We start from the raw sequence: 19694 nt of genomic DNA, 5'->3' as shown, positions 1-19694 counted from the left end.
ATACACCAGTAAAGTAAAGTAATGCGGCTCTGAGTCCTCTGTCAAAAGAAACACCACCTTTCTTTCCTTCTATTGTGTACTCATGGGCTTCTGTATTATGTTTTCAGCATAAACCTCCAGGGCTAGGGCTTAAGCATGCTCAGTTTGCTTCTCTCCCCCTCCCTCCTCCCCTCCCTGCTGTTACCTGAACCCAGAGCTATGAGTGAGCAGGGAGAGACTCAGGCAGGAAGTGATGTCACACAAAGCTAATATGGCAGCTATCCTAAACAAACAGAATTTTTTTTAGAGCAGTTTACTCCAGTATGGTAAAGCATTCTGCAGAATAAATTAGGGATGCACCGAATCCACTTTTTTGGATTCGGCCGAACCCCCGAATCCTTTGCAAAAGATTTGGCTGAATACCGAACCGAATCCGAACCCTAATTTGCATATGCAAATTAGGGGTGGGAAGGGGAAAACATTTTTAATTCCTTGTTGTTGTCAAAAAGTCACGTGATTTCCCTCCCGCCCCTAATTTACATATGCAAATTAGGATTTGGATTCGGTTCGGCCGGGCAGAAGGATTCGGCCGAATCCGAATCCAGCTGAAAAAGGCCGAATCCTGACCGAATCCCGAACCGAATCCTGGATTCGGTGCATCCCTAGAATAAATATAGAGTTCTAGTTTGCATTATTGTGGCTAATCTATTGGCAATAAACTGCATCGGTAGCTTTCCTTCTCCTTTGAACAGTCTGTCATTCATATTCCAGTCTCTTATTCAAATCAATGCATGGTTGCTAGGGTAATTTGGACCCTAACAACCCCATTGCTGAAATAGAAAATGTTGAGACGCTGAATAAAAAGCAAGATAATTCAAAAGCCACAAATAATAAAAAATGAAAACCCAAGTGCAAAATATCTCAGAATATCACTCTCTACCTCCTACTAAAAGTTAACAACAATTCTACAAATTATTAATAAATGAAATATTTCAGTTTATCTTATTCCTTTCCCGTTAAACTACAACTCCCAGCACAGAGGCTTGTTGTACAGTAATGAGACACATTCTCCATAATAATATCAATAAGGGAACACAGAGCTCATTAACATCCTTATCTTCCCTCCCCGCACTAACTATCTCCCCCGCAACCACTGATCAATGGGTCGGGGTGGAGGGGAGAGGCTAATGATTTAATGGCAGTGATTTCATGCCTGTGGCTCCGCCTCTAAGAATGTGGCCCCGCCTCTAGTGTGACAGTGGCGCTGAAGCTATTGTACAGTTACGGGGATCCGCACGTTCTCTCCAGCAGGTGGCGCTGCGGAGCCCTCTCTCCCTAATGGCTCAAAGTGGCTGGAACAAAAGAGAATAAAAAAAAAGTCCAAAGATCAGAAGCCGGAGAGTGAGGGAGGGAGAGAAACCGGCAGTTAGCGGCGCTCACTTACTGGGAGGACACAGGCAGCCGGCGTGGATAGGGGTCGGCGAGGCGGCAATACTCTCCTACAGAAGCAGCCTGCACTTCTCTGCCATGCACCAGCGATTGGGACCACTGCCAGCTTACAGTACTGCCCTCCTGCCAAGAGCCAGGCTTCAGGGATATTAGCGGCAGCTAACTGCCACCTGGAGAGAAAGCGGGAGCTGGCAGTTTGTATGAGGTGAGAGCTGGGCATTGTGTGCAAAAGAATGGGGAGGGGTGGGATGAATAGGGGCTACAGCTGGGGGAGCACTTTGGGGGATCCCAGGCTCATCTCATTGTGGGAGGAGGAGGAGGACAATGCAAGGTTGAGGGGGAATCTTTCCAGCATGGGATTGTGCTTTCCACTGGGCTAAACATATGGCAGGAATCAGGAGGCATGGGAATAACCTCCATTTACAGCATCAGCTGCTGCAGAACTTCTTGTCCATCAGAGCTGCCCTTCTCGGGATAATAGAAGTAACTGCCACTCAAGAGGTTCAGCAGCAGTAATGCAGTCACACTTTCCCAGAAGTTTCAATAAGACTTTCTGTTGGAGGCTGATTTGTGATTGATACATTGCCTAGCAGCTGAGGTTGAAAAATGACACGCTTCCTTCAAGGGGCATCTGTTATCTAATTGTATCTGCAGTCCAAACGAACTAACACTATAAGATCCGCTCGTTTGGCTAGGTCGACAAACAATCGGATCTTAACCCGATATGCCCACTAACGGCTGGGGACAATATTGGATGAATCTGAACGTTCTGCCCTGGGACTGAACGATCGGATTACAAACTACGAATGGCCCTGGATCATACAAAAAAACTTGACTGATCGATATCTGCCTGATTTTTGGCCTGATATCGATCGGGAGGACCCTACGAGAGCCCCCACACAAGGGCAGATTATCAGTCTAAAGGACCGTGTATGGCCACTTTATGAGTTTCTGCAGCAGCTCTATAATTGGGCTCTGTATCTGATATCTGCCTGTGTTTTCACTAATTATTCACACTTTACTAGCCCATGGCTACAAGTAGTTCTGGACTGGAAATCAAAATAGGCCCTGGCATTCCAGTTAAGGTGGCCATAGACAGAAAGATCCTATCGTACAAATCGAGGATTCGTACGATTTTCGGACCGTGTGTGGAGAGTCCCGTCATTTTTGGTCCGGCGGAGAACGGTCGTTTGGACGATCGGACAGTTTTGATTTTGTCCCGACCTATCCCGCCGGAGCCCATTGTGCTCTCATCGTAATCTGATCGTTTGGCCATAGGGCCGAATATTCAGATTACCCCGATATAGCCATGCCGGTTAGTGGCATATCGGGGAAAGATCGGCTCGTTTGGCAATGTCGCCAAACAAGCAAATCTTTTCGTCTATGGCCACCTTTACACAGATGCCCAAACAGCCCCCTACCAGCATCTTACAGCAGCCCTCTTACTATGGCATTTTACAGCAGCCCCTCTGGCATTTGCCAGAACTCACAGATTGCCAGTCCGGGCCTGGCTACAAGCCCCTGTGTGCCTGAAAGACTTGGCTAGCTACCAAACATGGCTGCAAAGCCTTGACATAGGAATGTTCTTGGTTGTTACTTTGTACTTCTGGTGTTCTGCAACTCCCAGCGTCCTGCTGTTGGGTTGGTGCCAATACTTGAAGTTCAGCTTCCACGGACCCTAAAGTCTTCTTTTGTCATTTTGTCCCAAATTAGTGCAGAATGCTCTCTAATTCCATGCAGGGGGGGAGATAGACTACAAATAGTGCCTGTGAATTTCGTGCGTAACTGTGTATTCATCCGATCTCTGTATCCAGGAACTGTATATCATGGGAAGGGACGTGATTTGAGCTGACCTGTGACGTTAAGTAGCTGGGAGTAGCGCACCTATAATTGCCTTATTAAATTTGTGAATAATAGTAACAGAGCACTCCATAGACAAAGTAGACTGAATATAGCTTTATAATAGCAAAGTAATATCTAATAATACAATCAACGCATTTTGCCCCTTAAAGGTATAGGGTCTTCATTAGGGATAATTATTGCATTCTTTTGAGGCAATCTACAGTTGGCCATACACGGAGAGAGGTGGGCAATATCGGGCACAACGATCGGATCCTAACAAACGGGTGGTCGGATCGCTGGACCGCATCAACGAACAGATGCGGTCGCGATCCAACGGGATTTTTAGTCCCATCTGGTCGAGATCTGGCCGACTTTCGGCCAGATCTCGATCGGGGAAGCCCGTCAGGGGGCATACACGGGCCAATAAGCTACCGACTCGGTCTGTCGGCAGCTTTTATCGGCCCGTGTATGCCCACCTTAACTATAATTATGCTGCTTTGTTTATGGGGCGGTCTGTTACTATTATTTACTGATTTTAAGGGGTTGTTCACCTTTAAATTAACTTTTAAAAAGTATGACGTACAATCCCAATACTTAATGACTGTGTAAATATAAAAGCGACAGTACTCATGTATGCTGATTTATTATTGTTTATTGTTATTTGTTAATTGGTTCCAGAAAAGGAATTAACGTTATCTAAGAATTTACAATCCTGCGAGCTGGGATTGGTCCAGACCTCGCAGTCCCAGGACCATGACTGTATTTTATTTTTACAAATAAATAAATAAAAATAAAAAAAGACCCTGAGAGTGATATTCTGAGACAATTTGCAGTTGGTTTTCATGTTTTATCATTAGTGGTTTTTGAGTTATTTAGCTTTTTATTCAGCAGCTCTCCAGTTTGCAATTTCTGGTTGCTATGGTCCAAGTTACCCTAGCAACCATGCCTTGATTTGTATAAGAGACTGGAATATGAATAGGAAAGGGCCTTAATAGAAAGATGAGTAATAAAAAGTAGCAATAAAAATAAAATATTTATTTTTAGATGGGGTCAGCGACCACCATTTGAAAGCTGGAAAGAGTCAGAAGAAGAAGGCAAATAATTCAAAAACTGTAAAAAAAATCAATAATGAAGACCAATGGAAAAGTTGCTTAGAACTGACCATTCTATAACATACTAAACGTTAACTTAAAGTTGAACCACCATTTGGTGACCCCCTGCAGGAACCCTAAAATGCTAATGTTTATAGGAAGTGTGCTACGCCCTCCCAATCAAAACAACCCCCAGGACGTGATTGCCGTGTTTATGAAGCAGTTTATTGTGGCAGGTGGCCCTGAGGTATGGTAATAGTGACATTATCACTTGCGTAATCCGTGCGTAATAGTCTGAATTATCACACTCCTGTAGCAACGTAACCCTTGAGTCAGAGACTGAACCCTGCAGCCGTCTCGTTTCACTGCACAGCAACTAAACAAACCCAGGTACTGGGGGGTGGGGGGATAGAAAGGAAAGTATAATTTAGGGGTTAAATATGACTTGTTTGATGACAGGCTGCTCATTTGTGTATTTTAACATATAATTAGCTGTACGTATATTGCATATGGAAGTAATTTAAGCAGCTTTGATGCTCCTTTTGGAAAATTTGCCTTTTTAATTAGTCTCTCTCTCAGAGTGCTTTGCAGCGTGGAATCTGTTTCTTCATATATCATATCCATTCTGACAAATTGCTGGTTGCTAGGGTGGGTTAATTTAGCAACCAGATAACACTCTAAAAGATCTGGGCATGTATGGCCCGCTTAGGTGCCCATAATCCTACCAGTAACAGGACAAACCCATGAATCAACTGCAGCTGTTGCTACGACTCCTGCGATGTTCTGCAAGAAGGTGGGACCTGTGTTACTATATGTGATGAGCTTAGCATGTACTATTGACTGACCAACTGCAATAAAAGGAGAGATATGAGTCTTCACCTGCAACTTGCAGCATATTTCATAGGGAGACCATTTGCTAATGTGCCCTAAGGGCTCTTACAGACGAGAATTTTTAGCTGCGCTCCCCTGCATTCTGGTTTCATGCGTTCAACCACAAGAGTAGACGCACTGAACTCTTTTCAATGCGGCTGTACTCACACAGACGCATGTAAGCGCCGAACGCAGCATGTTGCATTTTCCTACGCTCGGCGCTTACGTGCGTCTGTGTGAGTACAGCCGCATTGAAAAGAGTTCACTAGTGGGGCTCATTTATCAACACTGGGCACATTTGCCCATGGGCAGTTACCTATAGCAACCCATCAGTGATTAGCTTTTTGAAGCCAGCTGTAAGTAGAACAATGAATGCAGCAATTTGATTGGTTGCCATGGGCAAATTTGCCGAGTGTTGATAAATGACCCCCAGTGTGTTTACTCCTGTGCTCCCCTGCGGCTGAACGGATGAAACAGGAACACGGGATTGCAGCTAAAAACGCTCGTCTGTAAGAGCCCTTATCATCTATTCCTGGCTGGTAGGCTGGCACATGTTATAAGGGCCAAATGGCGGTCAGACTTGTCGCAGACTGCAACAGTTTCTGTGCAGCCACGTAACATGCATATAAATAAACTTCTAATTAGCCACTCAGCATGGGTGTTTAACATGCCTTTGGCTTCAAAAGAGTTAACAGCGTGTGTTCTAGAAAGCAGATACCCAAAGCCCAGTCTGTGAATCACCTAACTGGATTACATGACCCAGCTGTTTTCATCATCATCAAGATGTAAAACAAGAAGTGATATAAAAAAAAAAAAAATATATATATATATATATATATATATATATATATATATATATTCTGTATATATAGTGTCTGAAGAGCAGTGCACTCACCCCTATAAAAAGGGTAACGGTCCCAGATCCAGACCGAAACGTCGATCCTTGCAATATGCTCTTAATAGTTTGATAATAAATTATATATTTTTTAAAATTCTAGTGTGCGCTGCTCACTACCAAAGGACATGAAGAGCAGCTCACTCCCCCCTAGAAAAAGGCAAAAAACCCAAGGTGCTGCCGCAAAAAATCTGCATAAAAAACACAACGCACTCATGGGACTTAATTTATGTGCAAAGCTTTTATGGTGTAAGTTGAGGTTTTGTTCCTGCAAAGAGGACCTTTTACAAGACATCACAAACAGTTCCCCAAACCAAACCTGTTTGTGATGTCTTGATAAAGATTTAGTACAGGGATCCCCAACCTTTTGAAACTGTGAGCAACATTCAGTAAAAGGAGTAGGGGAGCAACACTAGCTTGGAAAATGTTCTTACAGAGCATTGGTTTTTAGTAGGGATGCACCTAATCCAGGATTCGGTTCAGGATTCGGTTCAGGATTCTGCCTTTTTCAGCAGGATTCGACCGAATCTTTCTGCCCAGCGGACCAAATCCTAATTTGCAAATTAGGGGAGGGAAATAGCGTGACATGAATCTTTCGCAAAGGATTCAGGGGTTCGGCCGAATCCAAAATAGTCGAGTCAGAAGAAGAAGGCAAATAATTAAAAAACTATAAAAAAGAAAAAAATGAAGGCCACTGAAAAAGTTGCTTAGAATTAGCCAATCTTCAACATATTAAAAGTTAACTGAAAGACAAACCACCCCTTTAACAGGTTGACTCTTACAAGCATACATTTGTTACCCTGTTGTGAGCTAAGCAGATCCCAATCTAATCCGGGATTTCAAAAAGGGGACAGACTAAAGAAGGAACAAGCTGAAGTTATTTTTAAAACCTCATGTTTCTACATACCCTACAATAGAAGGAGTGTCAGTGTGGTGAAGTCACTGGACTGACTCAGCAAGGTCGGGCTTCTTTCCTCTGACTCAGGGAAATACAGTGTTGTATCTACTACTTGGTATGTCAGCTGTTTGAGCTTAGGTCTGGCCCCTTGGGCTCCTGTTGGTGACAGCCTGGTGACTGTCCTACTAAATGTCATGTATTTGTGTATCTTCCAAGTTTAGTGGTTTGTTTGTCCTGCCTGGGTCAGAGACCCTTTCTCATAGACTCTCATAGGTAAATTAGTCAATGACCAACCCATGCTGAAATATAATATGAGATAATACTACCCTGCTTTGCAATCAAATTGCTTTACTGGGATCAGGCAGAGCAAGGGGTTGTAGTTGTGGCTAAAGTGGGCACGGAAGGGTGTGACAGGTTTGGGGCATGATGGGGTTGTTCCCGAAATGCATCAGGTGATGTGACCGTTTGCAATTAAACACCTTTTTTTTACCGGAGTACCGCCTTTCTATCCTCTTGAGCATAACTTTTAAATTGGCCTTCTTTTTTTAATTTATTTGCCTTCTTCTTCTGACTCTTTTCAGCTTTCAAGTGGGGGTCACTGACCCCATCTAAAAACAAATGTTTTGTAAGGCTGCAAATGTATAGTTATTGCTACTTTTTATTAATCATGTTTCTATTCAGACCTCTCCTATTCATATTCTAGTCTCTTATTCAAATCAATGCATGGTTGCTATAGTCATTTGGGCTCTAGCAACCAAACTGCTGAAATTGTAAACCAGAGAGCTGCTGACAAATAATAAAAAATGAAGAACAATTGCAATTTTTCTCGAAAAAGCACTCTCTGCATCACACTTAAAAGTTAATTTAAAGCACACAGTGTAATGTATTGATGTGTAGGCCGGCCCACACATACCCGCGGGTCAGTCGGATTTGGCCCAACCCCTCACCCCCCTTTTAGGGTGGTGGACAGGTCAGAGTCAAGCTCTTCCTCCTCTCCCCACCTAAACTTCTAGCTTCCGGCTTTATAGCCGCACGCCATGATTGCCCTGCCCCTTTTATGACGTCATCGGCGGGGCGGGTCTATAAAGGGAAGCTAGAAGTCGGGTTCGGGCGGGTGCAGATCGGGAAAAACTCGACCGGCACATCACTGGTGTCGTGTGACCCCTCCCTCACCTTGTTCCATTATGGAGTGATGGTTTCTGGGACTTGAAGTTGTTCTGCTTTCCAGAGAATCTTTGCACCACCCACTATACAAATCAGAGGGACTTCAAGTCCCAGAATGCATCACTTTCGCAGCTGGTGATTGGGTGTCTGAAGGACTCTGCCAGCCTACAGGGGGCCTGGGAAAGGGTTAGGATAAAAAGCAGATTATACTGGAATACATTTTGAAGATTGTTTTGAGTAAAAGAAGGTAAGTGGTATAGAGGCAATTTGTGGCTGTTAAATATAATTTTAGCAATGACAAAAATTGTGTATCTCGAGTTTTCTGCCTATAGACTCGTGTGTGTTATGCACATGACTAGCCATAACCTGCTTTCATTCATCCTCCGGATCAGAGATTTTCCTGGAAACTTCTGAAATAACTCAGCGGCTTTCTTAGTTCTAACTAAATTATGGAATGGTCATTGCGATACCATCTATCCTATCATTTGCTCGTTTTTCTTTTCTTTTGATATTACTTTATTATGAAGCATAATGCATTGATATTTATATCTATATAGGCAGCATACAAGACTTAGGCATTTGTTATCTAATTCAACAATCCAAATCCTTGCCGAATTTAGAAGTAGTGAGAAAAGTCTTCATTTCTGACATTTTACTTTGTTAATTTTTTTCAAATCAAATGAAAGACAAGGGAAAGTAGGATGGAGAAACTTTAGGTTGTGAAATACACATGTCGTTTCAGAATTAATCAGTGTTCCACCATCGCGAACTTGCAAAGTTGGAAAGCCACTCCATTGAAAGTGACATTTTAGGGCTTAATTTCGAGTGCAAGTACAGTGTGCAAAGTACAATCGTGGGCCATGTTTTTTCCCACAATATAGTTTTTTTATACCCACAATTCTAGTGTGATGTGATGTGCCTCACACAATTATGAATTGCAGTTGTACCAAAAATCTTGGGTGCCAAAATGTCGTCACAGTGCATCTGACGTCTGTGCCTAATTCTTTAATAGCGCCCACAAGGTAGTGATGTGGCTCATGCAATTGCACATGCGCTTTTATGTGAATCAGATGCAGTTGTGCTGAAAATCTCTTATGCTAGAATGTCATGACTTCCAGCAATACTTTAGGCACAAGTTTGCTGCATCAGGTGACACAGGCCTTTTAGTTACAGTTAGTTGCGAACAGATGCGGCCGCAAACTTTCGGCTAGATATCGATCAGGGACACCCGTCGGATGACTCCACACACGGGCCAAAAGGCTGCCGACTCGGTCTGTCTGCAGCTTTTATCGCCCCGTGTATGGGGGCCTTTACTCATTCTCCTGAAGGTTCCTAACGTAATTACACTGAGAACCTTTAATTATATAGCCCTAAAAGTTTTCTACTTTGTAAATGAGCTCCAGCCAGCTTAGTAAAACCATAAAAAGGCTGGCAGCCAGGGTGGGGCGGCAGTCATATTGCCTTGTACTACGGCCAGTGGCACAAATAGTAACTGAAATCTAACACCGAATTCATATTGAGCAATTTTATATAAAGCTTTGACGTTCTTGGGCGTTTTGCAAAGTACACAGTCTACAAATGGTTAAGAGTGCAAAGTCAAGCCATGACTGCAAGCCAAGAAATTCTGTAACATTATCTTTATGGTACAAGTGACCTTGCTGTAGGTTAAACCATTACATGTCTGAGTTTAGTGCTAGACATGCTTGTTAAAAAAAAATCTATACATTAAATTCCACAGTGGAGTGAAATTGTTATCTGACATAGCAGAGCTTGGTGGGGCTTATCGTATGTTTTCAAAGGTGTCACTTTTTGAGACTTTGGCCATACATTTCATAACCGTGGTGCCTGCCGTTGCTTTCTGTTTGCTTTAAAAACATTGCTCTAAATCTTGAACTTTTATCGCATTGTTTGTTTAGAGACTGGCAGAAAGGTCACAAGCTGTGGAGTTATATCAAGGCTGCAGATTTTACTTTTCTGTGTTTCCTAAACCTGGGAAGTCTCAGGGTTTGACTGGTATGGATCAGTTCTGACTTGCTTGTCTAGAGAAGAATGCTGTGTTTCAGTACCAGAGAGTAATACTCTGTTTTATAAAATGCTCTTCTGGCAAAGGCCAGTGCTGCTTTTCAGAAGAATGTTCTGTTACAGAATAGTCTCAGCGGAGAAGGCTTTGTTTTTGTGGAATGCATTGTCCCAAAGGTTGCTCAAACTTAAGGTGGCCATACACAGGCTGAACTGAGGTTTATCTGACTGATGGGCAGGATGTGGTGCACTTTGGCCAACCACATGGATGTGAGATGAAAATAGGAGATTATGATTCTGCTTTCCATATATTTGCAAATGGCCCAGCCTTATGCCAAGAACTATGAAAGATGTTCATCAACCTGTGCATGTTTGGCCACCTTTGCTAAGGAATGCTGTGTTTCTAAAGAATGCTTAGTCTTAAAAAAAATACTGTTCCTGAAAAATGTTTAACAAAAGAGTGCTGTGTTCCTGATGATTACTTATTCTAGAATAGAAATGTTATGTTCCAAGGGAATTCTCAGCCATATGGAGCAATGCTTTGTTTCTAAAGAACTGTCAGTATTGGAGAAGAATGCCAAGTCCCTGGCAATGAATACCATGTTTCAGAAGAATGCTTAGTCTAGAGAGGGTTACCATTTTCCATAAGAATATTCATGCTTGGAGAATAATGTTGTGTTCTTGAGCAATGCTTTATCTCAGAGAAGAATTCCATGTTTCAGAAGAATGCTCAGCTTAGATACGGCCGCCATGTTCATAAGAATGATCATGCTTGTAGAAGAATGCCATGCTCCAGAGGCATGCACAGTCTTAGATAGTAATGCTGTGTTTCTGATAAATGCTCAGTCTTGAATAGAAATGTTCTGTTCCAGAGAAATTCTCAGCCATATGGAACAATGTTGTGTTTCTGTAGAACAATGGAGAAGAATGCCATGTCCCCAAACAGTGTTTCATCTCTGAGAAGAATGTCATGTTTCAGAAGAATGCTCAATGTAGATAGGTTTACCATTTTCCATATGAGTACTCATGCTTGAAGAATAATGTTGTTTCTTGAACAATGCTTCATCAGAAGAAGTTCATGTTTCAGAAGAATGCTCAGTCTAAAAAAGGTTACCATGTTCCATAAGAATACTCATGCTTGGAGAGTAATGTTGTGTTCTTGAGCAGTGCTTTATTTCAGAGAAGAATGTTAGGGAAGACTACTCAGACTAGATAGAACCACCATGTTCCATAAGAAAGCTTATGCAAAAGAATGCCGTGTTCCAGAAGCATGCTTAATCTTAGAGAAGAATGTTGTGTTTCTTCAAAACCATATTCTAGAAGAATGTTCAGCTTCAGGGTGGAATAAAGCAGTTTAATTGATAACTGGCTGATCCCTGATGAAATATTTATCTGGAAGCTTGTAGTTATGGTACCATACATGGTCCAAATGACCAGTCAGTGGCCTGTGTTAGCCCATGTAGTCACAGCTTAAGAGGTTTTGAGCAGGCTACAATCTTGCCCTTAGGTAACCTCCCTGCCCACTCCCACTTGATGGCTTATTTAATAGCCAAATGTTGTTAAGTGTTCTTTCTGTTTTTACAAGCTATAGAACCAAAGAGGATTCCTACCCCATTAAAAGGCTGATGAGTCAAGTTGGGTAAACTCTGCCTGAGTCCCCACCCTGGGCTTGCAGTTATTAAATGTCTATCTAGGGTGTGCTCTGCTATAATATATTATTTGTGCCTCGGCTGATCTTTTTTTTATTAGAAACAGATCATGTATTATACACAGGGCTCCTTAACGAAAAACGCGAGTAATTTTATTCTGAGTAATTATGTATTTTAAGGTCTTTGACTGCCAGAAATTGATTTAATAAATGTACAGTTGTGTGCAATAGGAATGTTGACTTTAAGTGCACCATCTTGTTCTAATAAAAGGAAAGAAAGTTTGATAACGGATAAATTTTATTATATATCATAAAGAAAGATATAATCAAAAATTCCATTTGTTCTTAAAAGAATTTCCCCCCAGTAACACCTAGCAGTAGCACAGTTCTTTGTATGACCCCCTCTAGTGGTTTTTGTTGGGTAAATCTGAGCTAAACTGTTCCCTGACCCCAAACAACATTGCTATACTGGGGTGTCTGGGACATATAGTTCATTCTGGGATATATATTTCATTCTGGAGGTCATAGTGCTGTCCTAAACAGGTGTCCTTGGGTCTCATAGTCATTTTATAGTGGGAGTAACAATGCTATCCTTGAGGCCGCTGGGGATCACAGTGCCATTTTGTTGTTGGCTGGAAGCTATAGTGCCATTCTAAACTGAGGGTTGCTGAGTTCACAGTGCTATGTTATGCTGGGATATGTTGGCATTCATAGTACTGACTTATGCTGGGGGTCACAGTGTGGTTCTGTGCTGCCATTTGCTGGAGTCCATATTATAATTTTAAACTGGAGGTTGTTGGCAGTCACAAAGCTGTTTTATGCTGGGTTTTGCTGGGAGTCACAGTGTAATTTTAATTTTTGGGAATTAAAATGTTATTTTTTGATGGTGGTTTCTGGGAGCCACAGTTCTATTAGATGTTGGGTTGCTTTGTGTCATTAGATATACCTTTAGGAACATGTTCTGCTTAAGTGGCAACTTATTGCATCTAGCAGTATGTTGTATTGCTTCCCGCAGCCTATGGGGACACATTTACTAAGCTCAAGTGAAGCGAAGTAAAAAAACGTATATTTTTTTCGGGTACTTCGACCATAAAATAGGCTACTTCGACCTTTGACTTCGAATCGAGCGATTCGAACTAAAAATCGTTCGACTATTCGACCATTCGATAGATGAAGTACTGTCTCTTTAAAAAAAACTTTAACTACCTTCTTCGGCACTTTAAACCTACCGAGCACCAATGTTAGCCTATGGGGACCTTCCCCATAAGCTTTCTAACCTATTTTTGATCGAAGGAAAATCCTTCGATCGATGTATTAAAATCCTTCGAATCGTTCGATTAGAAGTATTTAATCGTTCGATCCAAAGATTTTTCCTTTGATCGTTCGGTCGAAGTATTTGCGGTAAATCCTTCGACTTCGACAACAGTGTGTCATCACCTCCTACCCCACACAAAGTACAGTAAAGAAATGTTTCAAGCAGTGTGTCTGGAAATGGACAGTACATTTTACATTTTGTATAATGCACTTTTAGAGAAATCACTTTTTTTGTTATTTAAGGGAATTGACAGCCAGTAGGTTGATTCGGCCAGTGAGTGTCAACCTTTATTGTAGTGCTGTTCATGCTTTTATATCTAGAGAGTAAGTTCTTCAGGTGATAATCCTTCTATTCTAGTTTAATTTTGCGAAGTTACTCTTATTACTCCTATGTTAATTGCTACCAATGCAATATAAAACGAGATTATCCTTGGGGCTCCTTGCCCTCCAAGTGGATCATTTTTGGTGTGTACGTCGGCAGCGGTTAATCCAGTATTAGAGCTCTAGAAATCTATAGCTGCCATTGGTGTTGGGCTCAATGCACAGAAGACTCTCATTGGACAGCATGCTTCACTGGATTGGTTTGGTATTTGGCCAGGATTCAGCCATTTTTAGTAGGATTCGGATTCGGCAGAATCCTCGTGCCTGGCCAAACCGAATCCGAGTAAATCATGTGACTTTTCGGCACAAAACATAGAAGAAAAAAAGTTGTTTCCCCCCTCACTGATTAGCATATGCAAATTAGGGTTTGGTATCCTAATGGAAACAATGATCTTCCACCAATGTAGGGTTGCCACCTTTTTGCTCAGTGGAGACCAGGGAGGGGGCGGGGTGTGATACAGAGGGGGTGGGGCTGTTATGCAGCGGGGGCGTGCTGTGCCGTTGGGGCCAGGTCTATGATGCGGCAATTGCCGATTGGACGATCGCCGTGTTAATTAATCCTGGCCGGTTTCCTAATTTAGAAAACTGGGCAGGACGTTTTGACCCGGGCAGCCCTTCAAAATACCAGGCTGTCCTGGTCAAAACCGGACAGGTGGCAACCCTACACCAATGTGTTCATTGGCTTTCTATGACATCTCCAGTTGACATTCATAGTGATGACTTGAAGGAGTTATCTGATTTTGCCCACAAACTACACCCTTGGCAGCTGGATAACTGTGTGGTTTGGTTTTCTTCCACCATCCCTTGTCCAAGAGCTTCATTTAAGATGTCAAGTGGTCATTTGAAGCTGTACAGTAACCTTTAGTCATCAGTTAGGCTTGATTAGTCTAATGCAGTTTGCAGTCAAATTGGTTTGGGTTATGAAATCATCCAGACATGCTTCTAAATGAGAGAGAAATCATATGACCGAAATGACATCACGAAACTTCGAATATAACCGATGACATCATTAAGCACCGTTTATAAGGATATCATTTACTTGTGTATTATATAAAGTTAAACTGCTCTATGGGGCTTAGGACATTATAGATAATCCATTAAGGTCAGGGCACACAGGCAGATTCAGGGAGATAAGTCGCAACAAATCTCCTCTTCTTCGGGGCAACTAATCTCCCCGAACTGCCTCCCTGCCTTCCCGCCGGCTAAAATGTAAATCTCCGGCAGGATGGCACTTGCACGATTTGTAAAAAACGAATTCGGAAAAAGAATCGCACCGGCGACAAATCTCCTCTTCTTCAGGGCGACTTTGGAAAACGAAGCATTCCGAGTGCCATCCCGCCGGCGATTTACATTTTAGCTGGCGGGGAGGCAGTTCGGGGAGATTAGTCGCCCCGAAGAAGAGGAGATTTGTTCCCGAATCTGAGCGTGTGCCCTGACCCTTAAAGATGGGGACTGGGTACTATTTGTACAGTTCTATTGATCTATTAAAGCATTATAATGTACCATGCTTTTGAGGACACTAATAAAATAAATACCTAATTTTAAATGATGTACCCAAAGGCCTCACCCACAGCTGAAAATTGATTTTTTTGTTATTTAACCTCGGTATAGCAAGATTGCAGTGATACAGGTTCCTTAGTACTCCGATTATATGGATTTATCATGCAAAGAACCTGTTAAATGATCGTGTTATCTATGGGAGCGCCTTTTACACTGAGTGAGAAAATCCTTAATTGCCTTCATGGGCTGTAATTTGTCTGTGTAATTGCATCATATCTGTCACTATCGCTGTAAATCCCTTCACTAGACCCTGCCCCACCTTAAATAAATCTCTGCACCCTGTCACTCCTATCCATTTCCTTGGAGAAAGTGTTTCCTTCTAAATCCTGTTAATTCCGAAAGAACGTTTATAAGCTGTCTATCATTTCCGCTCTCACTCTTTGTTCCTATAAACTAGTGATGAGCAGTGTTTTTAGGGAGTAAACCGGTTTTTCTCCTTTTCTGTTTTCTGTTGCAACAATGGAATACAAAATAAGTCAGGTGTTATAAGAATTTGGATTTTTTTTTTTTGTCTTTATATAAACCTTTAAAGGTAAGCCGGCTAAAATGAAAAAACGCCGGCGCTAATCACACACAGTGATTCGTTTTCCGAAGTCGCCCGAAGTTTTCTCGTGCAACTTCAGAAAACGAACCAGCGCATGTGATTAGCACCGGCGTTTTTTTTATTGTAGCCGGCGCAGAGTCAGGGAAGGCGTTTGGGGAGATTGGTCGCCGCAAAAACGAGGCGATTAGTCGCCAGACGACCAAATCTCCCCAAAACGCCCTGTGTGGCCTGACCCTAAAGGGGTGGTTCACCTTTAAGTTAACTGTTAGTATGTTGTAGAATGGCCAATTCTAAGCAACTTTTCAGTTTTTCTTCATGATTCATTTTCTATAGTTTTTTTTTTAAATATTTCCCTTCTTCTTCTGAATCTTTCCAGCTTTCAAAAGGGAATCACTGACCCCACTTAAAAAAATAAATGCCCTGTAAGGCTGCAAATTAAGGGCCAGATTTATCAAAGGTCGAAGTAAAAAAACTTAGAATTTCTAAGTAATTTTTGGGTACTTCGACTAGGGAGTAGCCCAACTTCGAATTTGAAGATCTTTAAAACTTCGACTTGTACTATGGAGGCAATTGGGGGAGTTTGGGAGATCGAAGTTAAAAAAAACTTTGAATCGTAGTAGATCGGAGCTGCGCTACTTCGAATCATACGTTTCGAAGTAGGCCGAATTCGGGCCACTTCGACCCCAAAAACCGTTGACCTCGATTCGATTGGTCTTTTTGAATTCGAAGTTCGAAGTTTTTTTAACTTAGACCTTTGATAAATATGCCCCTTAATGATATCGCTATTTTTGATTACTTACCTTTATATCCAGGCCTCTCCTATTCATATTCCAGTCTCTCATTCAAATGAAGGCATGGATGCTAGGGTATTTTGATCCCTAGCAACCAGGAGAGCTGCTGAATAAAAAGCTAAATAACTAAGAAACTACAAATAATAAAAATTTAAAACAAGTTGCAAATTGTATAAGGATAACTCTCTCTTCTAGGGATGGGCGAATTTTTTCGCCTTGTTTCGCCGAATTACTCCCATAGACTTGTATGGCGTAGTGCGTCAAAAAAAAAAGACGTGCGTCAAAATTCGCCCATCCTTTCGTTTTCTGAAATCACCCGAAGTTGCCTCACAAGGAAACTTCGGGCGACTTCGGAAAACCGAATCGATCCTGCCAGTGATTCATCGGGGAGATTAGTTGCCTGAAGAAGAGGCGATTAGTCGCCGGGCGACTAAATCTCCCCGAATCTTCCCGTGTGTCTCTGCCCTAAAATCTGTGTTTTGGTCCTTTGGCTGCTTTGTTTTGGTTTGCTTTTGCGGTATTTTCCGATTTCCTGAATTGTTAAATTAATTGACTTAATTTAATAAAAAAAAAAAAAAAAAAACTTAATAATTTGGGATAAGGCACTCAACATTCTTTCCATTTATGTTTATCATTAAAGGACATTTTATTCAATAAAGCATTACATATAGGATTTGACGCTAGTATGTTGTGGTATATGTGACAGGGACTGTAGACTGTAAACTCCACTAGCCAGGGGACCATGATAATACAGGTAAGGGACCTTTTATCCAGAATGCTCGGGCCTGGGGTTTTCCAGATAACGGATCTTGTGCTTTTATATGGTCACATACTGTAACTCCTCTGTGACTGATAATATCTTCATAAATTACAGTATGGGGTACATTATTCACTATATAAACGGTGACTAGTGATGTCATCAGTTATAAACGGTGAGCAGTGATGTCATTTTTGTCTCATGACTCACTAAAACTTGTGTATCATAATAAATAAAGTACCCCTTGTTGGAAAATATGAGTATATTAGTTGTAACCTCGGAGTTCCATGACCTGTATAAAAACACTCGGCCTTGTGCTTTTAATATGGTCATGGAACTCCTCTGTGACTTATAATAGCCTTATAATATAAAATATGGGTTACTTTATTCACTATATATTTCATATTACATTTGCCTTGGCTTTAGCCTGAAGGCACATGAAGGGTGGGGGGTTCAGTGTTGGAAATGGAAACTGCCCCTGATGTGTTGGGATTGTATTGGGAAGAGTGTCCGATGGTTCCCATTAAATGGAATGATAATGGATAGTGTATAAAGGAAAAGTACATCCCAAAGAACATAACTGTTTCCTAATAAACCCGTGTGTGGTTGTATCTATGCAGTCTGCTCTGCCTGTTTGAGCTGATTTATATCCCTGCTGTGGTGCTTTAAAGCTATTATCAGATGGCAGGATAATTCTGGACACGGTTGGGTGCCACTCCAGTCTGCTGTGGCATAATAAAAATAAAGCAATGTAGCAAGAATAACAGAGTGCAGAGGAACAATGCCACAGATGTGTCTGTCCCAAGGCTTTCAAAGGAAGTGGAGCTTGTAAAAGATTCAAGTAGAGAATGTAACTCTGCAGCTCAGGTATTTCTTCTCCCAAGTCTGTAGCTGCTGCCAAAGGATTCTTTAGTGCCACGCACTCTGGCTCACTGTCATAATAACATTATAGTATATAATACTTGAAAGGGGTGATTCGCCTTTAAGTTAACTTTTAATACATTATAGAATGGATAATTATAAGTAACTGTTCTACTGGTCTTCATTTTTTATAGTTTTTGAATTATTTGCCTTCTTCTTCTGACTCTTTCCAGCTTTCAAATGAAGATCACTGACCCCATCTAAAAACAAATGCTCTGTAAGGCTACAAATGTATTGTTATTGCTACTTTTTATTACTCATCTTCATATTCCAGTCTCGTATTCAATTCGATGCATGGTTGCTAGGGTAATTTGGGCCCTAGCAACCAGATTGCTGAAACTGCAAGCTGGAGAGCTTAAAAACAACAATTAGTGAAGAATGAAGCCCGAAATTGCAAAGTGTCTCATAATATCACTCTCTATATCATACTATGGGGGTTATTTATCAAAGTCCGAATTTATCTCTACATTTTCTGCTACAAACTCCGATCAAATCCACTCGGGTTTTTACGGTTATTACATTTTCCCTAAAATTTGCTTTGTGCGAAATAAAAATCAGATTTGTATGGTTTTTTCAGATTATACCATCCGCTTTTTTCGGAATTTTCACCTGAAAACTTCGGGGTATTGCACATCAAAAAATCATTGGGACTTCTCCCATTGACTTATATGCAATCTCGACAGGTCTGAGATGCTGGATTTTCAGATTCTGACTTTTCCATCCTCTGGGTTTGAAAAATTCGTGATTTTTGCATTCGGAATTTAGTAAATAACCCCCTAAAAGTTAATTTAAAGACAACCAGCCCCTTTAAAGGGCGGAAGAACTTTATGTAAAAAGTATAGGGAGGTCATTTACCTAGTGTAAATGAGTAAGCAAGTGTAAAAGAGCAAAATCCTCTTGGTACTCATATAACCAGCATTCATGTCTGGAGCACCTGCACTTTACTTCAGGAGTCCGAATCAGCGATCAGAAAGGAACAGACATATACTGTTTTGCAATTACATATAATAATAATAACTATATGTTAAAATAACTTTAAACCCACTGAAATATCACCTGGGGAGAGCTGACTTTTGCTGCAATCTTTCAAGAGTCAGAACCAGAGAATAGAAAGGGACAGATAGACACAGGTATGGGACCTGTTATGCAGAATGTTTGGGGGCCTGTTTTTTTCCGTATAAGGGATCTTTCCGTAATTGGGATCTCCATATCATAAGTCTACTAAAAAATCTATTCAATGTATAAAGTAAACCCAATAGCATTGTTTTGCCTCCAGTAAGAATAAATTATATGGTAGTTGAGATTGAGTACAAAGTACAAGTATGGAACCTGTTATCCAGAATGCTTGGGACCTGGGGCTTTCCGGATAAACATATCTATGCGTAATTTGGATCTTCATGCCTTAAGCCTACTAGAAAATCAAATAAACATTAAATAAATCCAATAGGCTGGTTTTGCTTCCAATAAGGATTAATTATATCTTAGTTGGGATCAAGTACAAGCTACTGTTTTATTATTACAGAGAAAAAGGAAATCATTTTTAAAAATGTGGATTATTTCAATAAAATGGA

At 41.3% G+C, this 19694-nt stretch overlaps 1 protein-coding gene across 6 annotated transcripts in view; it reads left to right on the top strand.

Moving 5' to 3' along the window:
• The first annotated feature begins 1332 nt into the window (after window positions 1-1332).
• The window catches only part of rai14.L (retinoic acid induced 14 L homeolog), a 102793-nt gene continuing 84431 nt past the window's right edge, over window positions 1333-19694 (top strand). For 2 of the 6 annotated variants that reach the window (XM_041569682.1, XM_041569677.1), the window contains exon 1: window positions 1333-1633. The gene's annotated coding sequence lies outside the window, so the exon portion shown is untranslated. The remainder of the gene's footprint in view (window positions 1634-19694) is intronic. The other 4 variants (XM_041569673.1, XM_041569669.1, XM_018266493.2 and 1 more) reach the window with 2 other exon arrangements.

This window comes from Xenopus laevis, chromosome 1L (genome assembly GCF_017654675.1).
Source record: "Xenopus laevis strain J_2021 chromosome 1L, Xenopus_laevis_v10.1, whole genome shotgun sequence".
Classification (NCBI taxonomy): Eukaryota; Metazoa; Chordata; class Amphibia; order Anura; family Pipidae; genus Xenopus; species Xenopus laevis.
The sequence above is the reverse complement of the archived record's forward strand: the minus strand, read 5'-3'. Positions and strand labels throughout refer to the sequence as shown.